This window comes from Amia ocellicauda, chromosome 2 (assembly GCF_036373705.1).
Source record: "Amia ocellicauda isolate fAmiCal2 chromosome 2, fAmiCal2.hap1, whole genome shotgun sequence".
In the NCBI taxonomy this organism is placed as follows: domain Eukaryota; kingdom Metazoa; phylum Chordata; class Actinopteri; order Amiiformes; family Amiidae; genus Amia; species Amia ocellicauda.
Genome location: NC_089851.1, coordinates 59,149,492 through 59,162,349, shown reverse-complemented (window position 1 = coordinate 59,162,349; position 12,858 = coordinate 59,149,492). Strand labels below are relative to the sequence as shown.

Sequence of the window (12,858 nt, the reverse complement as noted above, 5' to 3'; positions counted from 1 at the left end):
AGCATAACAGCAGATCACGGACCACTGTCAATCAGATGCTTGCCTTGCCGTCCATCCATCCATCTATCTATCTATCTATCTATGACTCTCGATATCTAACTCTCTTGCTTCCTATCGCTCCCCCAATGGTCAGTAACATAGTAGCATAACAGCAGATCACGGACCACTGTCAATCAGATGCTTGCCTTGCCGTCCATCCATCCATCCATCTATCTATCTATCTATCTATGACTCTCGATATCTAACTCGCTTGCTATCGCTCCCCCAATGGTCAGTAGCATAGTAGCATAACAGCAGATCATGCACCACTGTCAATCAGGTGCTTGCCTTGCCGTCCATCCATCCATCCATCTATCTATCTATCTATCTATGACTCTCGATATCTAACTCGCTTGCTATCGCTCCCCCAATGGTCAGTAGCATAGTAGCATAACAGCAGATCATGCACCACTGTCAATCAGGTGCTTGCCTTGCCGTCCATCCATCCATCCATCTATCTATCTATCTATCTATCTATGACTCTCGATATCTAACTCGCTTGCTATCGCTCCCCCAATGGTCAGTAGCATAGTAGCATAACAGCAGATCACGGACCACTGTCAATCAGATGCTTGCCTTGCCGTCCATCCATCCATCTATCTATCTATCTATCTATGACTCTCGATATCTAACTCTCTTGCTTGCTATCGCTCCCCCAATGGTCAGTAGCATATTAGCATAACAGCAGATCATGGACCACTGTCAATCAGATGCTTGCCCTGCCGTCCATCCATCCATCCATCTATCTATGACTCTCGATATCTAACTCTCTTGCTTGCTATCGCTCCCCCAATGGACACGTATGTTGCATTCAACGACAAAGAAAATCGTGTGCTGGAAATGATTTCTGGCAACTGTGAAGGAACTGCACGACTGCAGCAACCACGACACCTCTCTGTGGCGCAATCGGTCAGTGCGTTTGGCTGTTAACAGAAAGGATGATGGTTCGTATCCACCCAGCGACGGCCAACTTTTCCCCCCGCTCCTTGTTATTGTTTCTACTTCTGGCGGTCAGCTTGCCAGACTGCGGCTACAGTAATCTTAAGCTGCTTGCTGCGGACGGCCATCTTGCAAAAATGTATTGAGCGTTTAGAAACTTCCTTTCCATTGCCTAGGCCAACATAAACCAGGGCACTGCTGGGAGACGAACCCAGGGTTTCTTGTTTACAAGACAGGCGCTTTGACCAACTAAGCCACGGTGCCAGGACTCTCCCATTCCCCAGTGCCTACACTGAGGCGTAAGGAACAAAACAAAACAAAACAAAACAAAACAAAACAAAACAAAACAAAACAAAACAAAACAAAACAAAACAAAACAAAACAAAACAAAACAAAACAAAACAAAACAAAACAAAATCTGGATGCAGACTGCAACAAAGGAAGCACACAGAGGTGAAAACGTAAGGTTGACGGGAGCAACAAGCTCCCTGTTGCGACTGTCCAGGGGCGGCAATGGGAATTGGACGTTGGCCGTAGCGCGTGTCCTTTGGGTTCTAGTTCTTCTTTACAAACCGGCGTCTGTCCAGTTGGCTTTCCGGTTCATTACGTCCTCTGATGGCTTTACGATAAGCCTATCTTGCTAAAACTGATGGTCGACAAAGCGGAAGCACAAGCTTCGCAAGGAGCACAGAAAGCCCGTCTAAGGCACCGCTGGGATTTGAACCCAGGACCTCCTGTTTACTAGACAGGCGCTTTAACCAACTAAGCCACGGCACCAAATCTGCCGCTGTTGCTGCTGATGGTCTTTGAGACCCTTTTTTTGGCTCATGTGCTGAAAGGACCAGGGAGGGCGCCATCCTTGACCCGTTTCAAACGGGGCAAAAAGGAGCACCCGCTGTTGTCAGAAGTGGTATTCGAACCCACGCCTCCAGGGGAGACTGCGACCTGAACGCAGCGCCTTAGACTGCTCGGCCATCCTGACTGCCTGGCGGGGTCCTAGCGCAGCAGGTCGCGGTCCAGGACTGCTTTCCGGAGCCTGAGCTGACCGAAGGACACTAACAAGGTGGAATAAAGCAGGCAGGGGTGGCAGCGATGCTGCCCTCGCCTTGCCCTGAGACATTCAGAATCGGAAAGGGGCGTGGCGAAAGATGTGGGGGCGGAGAAGGTGGGAGGCGGCAAGCCCGGCTCCTCGTTAGTATAGTGGTGAGTATCCCCGCCTGTCACGCGGAGACTGGGGTTCGATTCCCCGACGGGGAGGTTTCTTGTGTGGTTTTGCTGCCCCCGCCTAGGGTGGGAAGGCTGCATAAAGGACTTGGGAACAGAATGAAAGAAAGAGGTGTGTGAACTGATGTCACCCCAGCAAGAGCAAGGAATTATACCAGGGTTCCGACGCGCCTCTGCGTGTTCGTATGGACATCTTTCTGTCCTTATATACAGATCTCTATATGTTGATCTATATTTTTTTAAGTCACAGACAGACAGACAGATAGACAGACAGATAGATAGAGAGATTGCAAAAGGGTCTGTGACGAAAGCACAGCTCAAGAAGGGGGGCCTGCAAGGCAGAGAGGGGTCGGCGCTGCTCTTCAGCATCGTAGTCGGCAGGATTCGAACCTGCGTGGGGAGACCCCAATGGAGTTCTAGTCTATCGCCTTAACCACTCGGCCACGACTACCCCGCCTCAGGTGCACAGGTGGCGCGGTTGGTCTTTGAGGCACCTTTTTTTGGCTCACGTGCTGAAAGGACCAGGGTGGGCGTCATCCTTGACCCGTTTCAAACGGGGCAAAAAGGAGCACCCGCTGTTGTCAGAAGTGGGATTCGAACCCACGCCTCCAGGGGAGACTGCGACCTGAACGCAGCGCCTTAGACCGCTCGGCCATCCTGACTGCCCGGCGGGGCCCTAGCGCAGCGGGTCGCGGTCCAGGACTGCTTTCCGGAGCCTGAGCTGACCGAAGGACACTAACAAGGTGGAATAAAGCAGGCAGGGGAGGCAGCGATGCTGCCCTCGCCTTGCCCTGAGACATTCAGAATCGGAAAGGGGCGTGGCGAAAGATGTGGGGGCGGAGAAGGTGGGAGGCTGCAAGCCCGGCTCCTCGTTAGTATAGTGGTGAGTGTCCCCGCCTGTCACGCGGGAGACCGGGGTTCGATTCCCCGACAGGGAGGTTCCTTGTGTGGTTTTGCTGCCCCCGCCTAGGGTGGGAAGGCTGCACAAAGGACTTGGGAACAGAATGAAAGAAAGAGGTGTGTGAACTGATGTCACCCCAGCAAGAGCAAGGAATTATACCAGGGTTCCGACGCGCCTCTGCGTGTTCGTATGGACATCTTTCTGTCCTTATATACAGATCTCTGTATGTTGATCTATATTTTTTTAAGTCACAGACAGACAGACAGACAGATAGATAGATAGAGAGAGATTGCAAAAGGGTCTGTGACAGAAGCACAGCTCAAGAAGGGGGGCCTGCAAGGCAGAGAGGGGTCGGCGCTGCTCTTCAGCATCGTAGACAGCAGGATTCGAACCTGCGCAGGGAGACCCCAAAGGATTGCTAGTTCTTTACCTTAACAACTCGGCCACGACTACCACGCGTCAGGCACCCCGGTGGCGCGGTTGGTCTTTGAGACCCTTTTTTGTTGTATGTTGTTAATTGCATGATGTCAATACCAGAGGAAGTGTGTGAATACAAAACATGTGCAAAGGCAGCTTGTATTCATTTAAACAGACAATGACATTTCTCTGGGATTGTGTTATTTCTGCACATGACCTTCAGACCTGCAGGAGAGGCTATTGTGTATTTGCACCGCTGTTGGATTTAGTTTGCATAGTGAGGCTTTTAACACACAGCCTCCAACAGCGATGACACATCAGGTGTTTGTTCGGCTAGAAAGCAGCCATCCAGAAATTAAAGTATTTCAGCAATTTCCTGACATGCTAAGGAACATTTCCCCTTTTCACATCTTCTTCTAGCATTTCAATAGATTGTGATGCATTTCATTTGCAAGTGATTTTCAGCAACACTGCACAGTGTGCTCTCCACCCAAGTCTGTCTCCCCATTTCCCAGAAACATGCATTACCCACCAGAGACCTCCAGCATTACGTTAATGGCAAGGATGGTTGCGACAGTTAAGCAGGTAGTGTTTTCAATTCTAACATTTTCCCCGACAGTTTTATGTTTGACTTCCCTTAATTAAAGACATTAAAATGCATTTATTTATTGACTGTATTACATTAAATCAACATGCAGGGGAACAATCTTAAGCCTTAAGTTGAGGATGGATTCTGAATTACATAAGGTAGAGAATTCTAGCTTTGTCTACAGTGTTTTGAATTAATTACTTAATTATTTCACATAAATGACTGCAATTCTTTAAATTCTTCAGATGTGTGTTCCACTGTGTTCTTATTTCAAAGCCTTTAACTTTCAAGAATGTGTTATCCCGTGTTAAATTGTACACTTGAACCAACTGCTGATGTTTATATATTTTTTGTCCTTTGGGAACTATTTCACAGAAAATCTGTTATCAATGTAGCATTAAGTGGGGGGGTATATTTTGATAAGAGCATTTTAGCTCTGAGCTGAAGAAGACCTCTCCCCCAAAGTTATCAGATTTCCTAAGCTCATCAGCGTGTGAACTGGTTTGCATCAAAGTGGCAGTCTTGGGAGGATGGCACCGAGAATGGGCCAAATAGCTTGGAATCCCTGCTGTGAAATGTCTGGGGAATATGGCATGGAGGAAATAAAAAAGCTTTGAAGTGGACGAGAGCCAAAATCCCGACACAGAGCTAGGAACACAGGCCAACCAGCATTTCCAAAAGATGACATAGATTGACATCAGTCATAAATCAAGCCCTCCATCCAATAGAACACTGGGGGCTGAAACCGAAATCCAATCTCACAAACTCAAGAACCAATCATCTATTGATCTGACAGGCGTATACACTCACCTAAAGGATTATTAGGAACACCTGTTCAATTTCTCATTAATGCAATTATCTAACCAACCAATCACATGGCAGTTGCTTCAATGCATTTAGGGGTGTGGTCCTGGTCAAGACAATCTCCTGAACTCCAAACTGAATGTCTGAATGGGAAAGAAAGGTGATTTAAGCCATTTTGAGCGTGGCATGGTTGTTGGTGCCAGACGGGCCGGTCTGAGTATTTCACAATCTGCTCAGTTACTGGGATTTTCACGCACAACCATTTCTAGGGTTTACAAAGAATGGTGTGAAAAGGGAAAAACATCCAGTATGCGGCAGTCCTGTGGGCGAAAATGCCTTGTTGATGCTAGAGGTCAGAGGAGAATGGGCCGACTGATTCAAGCTGATAGAAGAGCAACTTTGACTGAAATAACCACTCATTACAACCGAGGTATGCAGCAAAGCATTTGTGAAGCCACAACACATACAACCTTGAGGCGGATGGGCTACAACAGCAAAAGACCCCACCGGGTACCACTCATCTCCACTACAAATAGGAAAAAGAGGCTACAATTTGCACAAGCTCACCAAAATTGGACAGTTGAAGACTGGAAAAATTTTGCCTGGTCTGATGAGTCTCGATTTCTGTTGAGACGTTCAGATGGTAGAGTCAGAATTTGGCGTAAACAGAATGAGAACATGGATCCATCATGCCTTGTTACCACTGTGCAGGCTGGTGGTGGTGGTGTAATGGTGTGGGGGATGTTTTCTTGGCACACTTTAGGCCCCTTAGTGCCAATTGGGCATCGTTTAAATGCCACGGCCTACCTGAGCATTGTTTCTGACCATGTCCATCCCTTTATGACCACCATGTACCCATCCTCTGATGGCTACTTCCAGCAGGATAATGCACCATGTCACAAAGGTCGAATCATTTCAAATTGGTTTCTTGAACCTGACAATGAGTTCACTGTACTAAACTGGCCCCCCACAGTCACCAGATCTCAACCCAATAGAGCATCTTTGGGATGTGGTGGAACGGGAGCTTCGTGCCCTGGATGTGCATCCCACAAATCTCCATCAACTGCAAGATGCTATCCTATCAATATGGGCCAACATTTCTGAAGAATGCTTTCAGCACCTTGTTGAATCAATGCCACATAGAATTAAGGCAGTTCTGAAGGCAAAAGGGGGTCAAACACAGTATTAGTATGGTGTTCCTAATAATCCTTTAGGTGAGTGTAAAGGGTAGCGCACGGCATCTCTCAGTTAAAGAACTTTAGAAACTGCGCCTGCCCGCCTGTACCCATCTGATCAGTGGAGTGAATACAGCTGGACAATTGACTAAGTCGACTGCAATACGAAAGTGTTCAGTCATTTAAATAGCTATTGAGTCTTAAGAAACTTGACCCTTGGAAACAAACAGGGCCTTGCTTTCCACAAAGACTTTGTCTTCAAGTAACTACGGTGGAAACCCTCCTTGCAAAGAAGATCCTGTGCACATTCTTGGAGCCTTCAAACCAGTGGAAAATCAGTTTGGAAAAGACTCTACTATCGCGAAACCCCAACTTCCAGGTGCATCGACTGAGTGGAAGTTCTTGGACAAAGCCGAACCGGACTGCCTTTGTTCCAAACCACACGGACCTCGTGCCGTGTGCTGTTATCTGAGCCCGAAGGCAGAGAGGCCTCTCTGCGACGAAGTTCAGATAAGTTTAACAGTTTGGAGTTTATTATTCATGACATTTGAGAAATCAATTAGATATGTTATTCTGTGAGTCATAAACTAGTATTTTCTTAAATATAAATGAGTGCTGTATTAAACTGTTTTGTTTGACAATTTTAGAAATCAGAATCTGTCAACGCCGAGAAATATATTCTCATTCCTGTTTAATTGTTTAGTCTGAAATTGACACAAGTTAATAGACACTAGATTATAGGTGGCCCTGCCTATCCTTAATCATTGAACAGTAATCAATTAGGGAGAATTGTGGTAACAAGAAATGATAGAATCTTTCTCGGCACCCAAATATAAATGAGACTGATATATATATAACGAGAAGTTATTTGACTTAAATACTAACCTGCATAGTTATTTGATGTTCGACTAACAATACTAATGAGACTCACCTTCGTCTTACTAACCGGTATTGTAGTCAATGTATTTATAACCTTTTTTGTTTAACGATTTGTGTGTTATCATATGCCATTCCATGGTCTTTGATTTGGTCAAGGAAGTGATTTGTCTTTGATTTGTTGATCTAGAGTTGAATTTTTATTAGTTTTTCCCTTTTTGTATAATTAGTGTAGTGCTACATTTAGTCTTTGTTTTTAATAAATTTGACAATTTATATCTTTGGAATTGGTGTCTGCGTCCAATTATTACAGAAATTGAGTTCTACAAGATTCCAGGATCCGTGATAAGGTGATACTATACATTCACTTCTTTAATTGAAATTTATAAGTGTACCTTACGCTACATCAAGTTAAGTAGTGGTTTCTGTTAAATGTTATCTTGTGAGATTATTTATTTATTTTATTTTGTATAACGAAACAAAAATTAAGATTGTTCAGTACACAATCATTCTGCAATCATCAGGGCAGTACTGCACACTTCTGTGTTTTGCCTTTCCCATTCAAACCAGGCTGGACTAGAAGGAGAATTTAAAGACTGCCTGCAAGCCACTTGTGAAAATGAGAGTACCAAGGCATCAAAACCCTCAAAAAGAAGACACTGTCTAAGAATCGGGGAGAGCCATGATTCAAGCTGATCTGTACTAAAGTGTTTCCTTTTGTTCCTCAGGCTTGGGACAAAGGCAGAGCACTGGCAGAGCCTCTTCTCTCAGTTCTGCAGCAGGACGGCTAATGAAGAGGACGAAATCGCTCACAAGCTCCTGGGAGAGAAGTTTCAGGTCAGGGTCTGTGTTCAGGGCTTCAGAGATTCTTAAGAAGTCGCACCACACCAAATTTCCTCCAGGATGCAGAAGGTACTCAGTGTAGTTATAGATGCCTGTATCCTGGACTAATGGAATTGAAAGGCATCTTCTGATCTGGATGCTCGTAGCGTAATAAGAACTTCAAAGAGCGACTTCTTTTGTAATAATCCTGTTTCTAGTATCAATTCCTTTGCCTTTCCAATGGGAACATAACCCACAGGAAACACTACTTTTCACAAACTGCCACTCATCTTCAAGTACTCTGAATAAAACAGCACTGCCTGAGGAGTCTAACGGTGATGTGCAGAAGGTGTGGACGGCTGGTTGTGAATTGCTGCTTTTTTATGTCGGCTTTGTCACGGTCTCCCCTGTTTCTACCTTAGTTCACCACCAGAGGTCTCCCTCTCCCGAATACTAGTTTAGTGCTTCTCCTTTCCTTTATCCAGTCAAACCAGTCTTTCCACATTCTTCCCTACCAGGTGCACCTGTTCTGTCCTCCTCTCCTATCATTGGTCAATCCTTCATTCACCTTGTTCAATCCCTCTCTCCTTTACAGTACTTAAACCCCTCTGTTTCCTAGATTAATCGTGAAGTCTTGCATTCTCTCCTGGATCATTTCTAAGCCTTGTTTCGTGAGTGCCTTCCTGTGTATTTTTTGACATTTTGCTTCCTTCTCTCGTTTACCCCTGTCGGATCTCCCTACTAGCCTGTTCGCTTGATCGTTTGACCTGGACTGTCCCTGTTTATGCTCTCTCGTTTTGCCCTTATTGGATTATCTGCTTCAACTCTAAAAGCCTGCACTTGGATCCTTTCCTTTGGTCCTAGAGGACGTCACAGGCTTGCTGATATTAAGTTTGGCTTTGGGTTGACCAGATATCACCCTGCAATCAAAATTTTCCCAGACAAAAACAAGAACAAACATCTGCACAAAAGTGGTAGGCATCCTTCAATGACTTGCAGGGTTACAAAGTGAGCCTGTGTTCCTTGTGTGGTTTCAGCACAGGCACAAACTGAATGTACTGTGTAGCTGTGGTCCCTGGAATAATATAACCTGGACCTAACCCTAATCCTAACCTTAACCATCTCTGTAATGTTGTTTCGGGAGTAATGGCCACAGAGCAAAATCAGGTCATGCATTTTGCTTGCAGGTCAAAGTCAGACCATGACAGACCTGTCTGACCTGTTTTCATTTGTAAAATGATATTACATGCAAGATTCTATTCAATTTCTGTCCTCTGCCTGCCTTCATGCTTGCTTCCTCTGGGATCAGTTTAAGGCTAAGATGTTGAGTCTCAGGAGCTTAAGACAATGGCTGTGGTTAATGTAGGTCGGGTGTCACCTATATTTCTCTGTGTCGGGTTTTAGGGGCAACTGACATTGTTGTGGAACCAGTTCACTACAGCACTTTACGACGAGTGTCTGAGCAAGGTGAGTGTGTCCTGGAAATGCCATTTAATATCGCTGGGGGTTGCATTCCAGACATAGAAGAGCCCAGTTCTTGGCAAGCATGTCTGGGAATTGAAAGTGTCTAATAATCGCATTCACTGTTGCTGTTAATGGTCTTGCAACTCAAAACTTGCAGAATCCAGCCTTGTCAGCTTTGTAAATATCTTTTCTTGTTGTTGTTACTTTAATCGTAATTCTTTAATGAGAGCATTTTATCATTTGACAGGAACTGACATACTCCAACACTCTCTTGATAAGGAGGCATTTATAACATCTCACATTGTCAACTGCATTTCTTTATATACATCCATTTCCTTGCTATGCCTTATTAGCAAACTTATGCTTCGGCTTCTTCAGAACAAAGCTAGAATACTCCCCTGTTCCTCAGCTAACTATGACAGAGGAATAGCCATGTTTTTAAAGCTACAATTACATACTATCCTCACAATATGGTTTAAAAATCTCTAAGATCTCAAAATACACTTTGCTTGCTTATTTTTTAGCTTGTTCTTAAATCACTGGAGCCTGTGGCCCATAGTGGTTGTTTGCCCTCTCTGTGGAGCTTCATTTTAACTGGCAGTAGGAAACCTGAAACTCTGGTTGCTTTGAAGTTCAAGTTCTCTGTCCCTGCTTTGAACATGCTCTTATATAACTGGGTTGTTACCAAAGCTTATCAACACCTCTTCTTCAAGGCACAGAATTTTGTCTCCTAGCCTTGTTCAAAGTAGACAGAATAGGATGGTGGTTGGAGCTGTGTGCTGTCCAAAATGGTTCTTCTGGGAGTGTCATGTTTAGCCAAGGCCTTTTGTTTATAAAACTATACTATACATTTCAGACCGGTCACAACTACATTATGGTTTGACCTGACCAATGTATTACTTCTAGTCTGTACGATAGGTGTAAGAAAGTCTATACAAGAGATTTATACAAGAACCCTGCATGATTTGAAGAACATGTGAATCCAAGAACCTCACCAAAGTTTTTTCCAAGTGCCAACAACATTGCTTGTAAGTCTGTAGCCTGTTTAGGTTGTCCCTCAAATATATAGTCTTTGTTTACCCTGCCTTGTTGTGCACATTTCAGCTAAGAATCTACACACTGCATCGACAGCCAATGGCTTGAACAGAGGTCTGCTCGTTTCTTCCCCCATGGAGTCATCTCAAAGGCTGCTCAGCCTTTTGGCTTTTGCTCCCACCTCATGTTTTTTTGTGAATTCTCTTGTCTAGGCAACCACAGCTGCCTGCCCAATGCCGAGGCCTCATTCCCTGACAACAACTACCTGTTGCACATGACTGCCCTCTCTGATATCGCCCCTGGGGAGGTAAAGCCATCAGAATAATTGTGTGTGCGCGTGTATGTGGGGCAGTTCATAGTCTGTATATAAACAAGTATACGTCTGTGTGTGTCAATGCTTTTGTAAGGACCTGCAGGCACAGCTAGATTGATGTGCTGTTCTATAATTTCTCCTAGTATAGAAAAATAAGTTCAAAGTGTAATAATTGGGGGTTTTCAGGAAATCTCCATCAGCTACCTAGATTGCTGTCAAAGAGACTGGAGTAGGCACAGCCGCCACAAGATTCTCAGGTACATAGAGAGCCCAGAGACCGAGACTGAAGCCCCATTTACAGTGTCTGCTGCTACTTCACTGAAAGGCATTAGTGTCGAGGCACAGTTGGACTTTGTTTTTGGAAGCACAGTAAAGTCTAACACAGTGAAGTGTTAAGGATTTCTCTCTAACCCACTGTTGTTCTCTTTTGTTGTCAGGGAGAACTACCTGATTGCCTGCTCCTGTCCCAAGTGTCTCTCCCAGGCTGGATGTGACCTCTGAGGAAGAGGAGGAGGAAGGCAAAGGGGAGGGCGAGACGGAGGGTGACGACCTGGAGGATGAGATGACAGACGTGTGACGGGCTGGTCGGCACACCAGCGCACACCACTGAAACGGCACCGAGTTGATGTTAGAACAGTGGAGGACAGCAGTGCCGGCAGTGGGTCGGCTCTTCGCATCCACAGAGCACACACGGGCTCGCTCCACCTGCCTCATCCCTGACTGTCCTCTACAGCCTCTCACCGAATAAAACATTCATTAAAACTAGAACACATTTCACATCAGATTTTTTTTTTAACTGTCGAATTTCTGTCCCTGTTATGTTTCTGCATATGAGATTCCAAAGAAAGAAGACCACTTTTTAAACGGATTTAAAATAAATAACACTCATTCATGGCATTTATTATTATTATTATTATTATTATTGTATTAACTTTCCACTCCTGGTGCTTTCAGGAAGTGTTCTTCAGTGGGCATGACACAAGTTAGAAATGATGCATTTCTCAAAAATGTTTGTCTACCTACCTTTGACTTCAGTTACAACTTGAATGCATGACATGAAAATTTATCCTGCATGTTGTATGCCAATAGTTTTTTTTTATTATTTTTTCTTTATAGATTCTAGGTAAGTCAAGTGCTCTTGTCCCAAACAAAGTCCAGTCTATTAACATCTTATCAAGACTTACTTGCAGAGCATTTTCTATTAGACTGCTATTGTGTAAGCTAACCAGAATAATTCCTAAACTCCCTGTTACATTTCAGTCCAGTACTATATGCAGATTGTTTAACAAATGTCTTGGCACTGTGTTCAACTTAATGACTATTAGATCTGTCTATCATTTCAATAGTTACAGGCAATAACTAAATAGCTGTTACTTTAAGAGACTGGGACCATTCACAGTGTAAATATGCCAGCTGTTCATAGGACTGCCTGCAGTATCTATCATTGCCAGTAACTCTTGACATAAAACAATTACTGTTTTACAAGTTGCATCCTCACAAGCTGAGAGTTATGTAGTGCAGCAGTATGAATAGCACAGATGTCATATTTACTGGGGATATGAAGGCAGCTTTGTTTTCACGACACTAGGTGGCATTGCTGTAAAAGAGCGATCAACTTGCAGAGCTTCCGTAGTGTTCTTAGTTTTTTTTTAATTTAACTCCAAAGATCAGTAACAGTATGGAAATGCACATATGGTATATTTATACTTTTAAGACAGATCAATAACCCTTCCTAAAGGAGAATGACTGTTCACTCTCCCCTTTCCCAGAGAGATCTACCACTTTCTAAACACAAGGAATGGCCTGTAATATTTACTCTTACTGCTTAATATATATACACTCACGTAAAGGATTATTAGGAACACCTGTTCAATTTCTCATTAATGCAATTATCTAACCAACCAATCACATGGCAGTTGCTTCAATGCATTTAGGGGTGTGGTCCTGGTCAAGACAATCTCCTGAACTCCAAACTGAATGTCTGAATGGGAAAGAAAGGTGATTTAAGCAATTTTGAGCGTGGCATGGTTGTTGGTGCCAGACAGGCTGGTCTGAGTATTTCACAATCTGCTCAGTTACTGGGATTTTCATGCACAACCATTTCTAGGGTTTACAAAGAATGGTGTGAAAAGGGAAAAACATCCAGTATGCGGCAGTCCTGTGGGCGAAAGTGCCTTGTTGATGCTAGAGGTCAGAGGAGAATGGGCCGACTGATTCAAGCTGATAGAAGAGCAACTTTGACTGAAATAACCACTCATTA

At 44.3% G+C, this 12,858-nt stretch overlaps 1 long non-coding RNA gene and 4 other non-coding genes across 9 annotated transcripts; 1 reads left to right on the top strand and 4 right to left on the bottom strand.

Moving 5' to 3' along the window:
• Positions 1-1,681: 1,681 nt before the first annotated feature.
• On the bottom strand, positions 1,682-1,755 carry trnat-agu (transfer RNA threonine (anticodon AGU)). Its single transcript has one exon. It is a non-coding gene; the product is annotated as a tRNA-Thr (tRNA).
• An 816-nt stretch (positions 1,756-2,571) lies between these two features.
• trnas-aga (transfer RNA serine (anticodon AGA)) lies at positions 2,572-2,653 on the bottom strand. The gene has a single exon. It is a non-coding gene; the product is annotated as a tRNA-Ser (tRNA).
• Positions 2,654-2,781: 128 nt separating this feature from the next.
• Positions 2,782-2,864, bottom strand: trnal-cag (transfer RNA leucine (anticodon CAG)). Its single transcript has one exon. It is a non-coding gene; the product is annotated as a tRNA-Leu (tRNA).
• Positions 2,865-3,474: 610 nt separating this feature from the next.
• On the bottom strand, positions 3,475-3,556 carry trnaa-agc (transfer RNA alanine (anticodon AGC)). The gene has a single exon. It is a non-coding gene; the product is annotated as a tRNA-Ala (tRNA).
• A 4,816-nt stretch (positions 3,557-8,372) lies between these two features.
• Positions 8,373-11,366, top strand: LOC136711563 (uncharacterized). 5 transcript variants are annotated; one of them, XR_010804747.1, is made up of 4 exons: positions 8,373-8,760; positions 9,191-9,253; positions 10,498-10,592; positions 11,036-11,366. It is a non-coding gene; the product is annotated as an uncharacterized LOC136711563 (long non-coding RNA). The 5 variants fall into 5 exon arrangements; XR_010804748.1 differs by having other exon boundaries at positions 8,390-8,457; XR_010804743.1 differs by lacking the exon at positions 9,191-9,253 and having other exon boundaries at positions 8,384-8,760.
• The last annotated feature ends 1,492 nt before the right edge of the window (positions 11,367-12,858 follow it).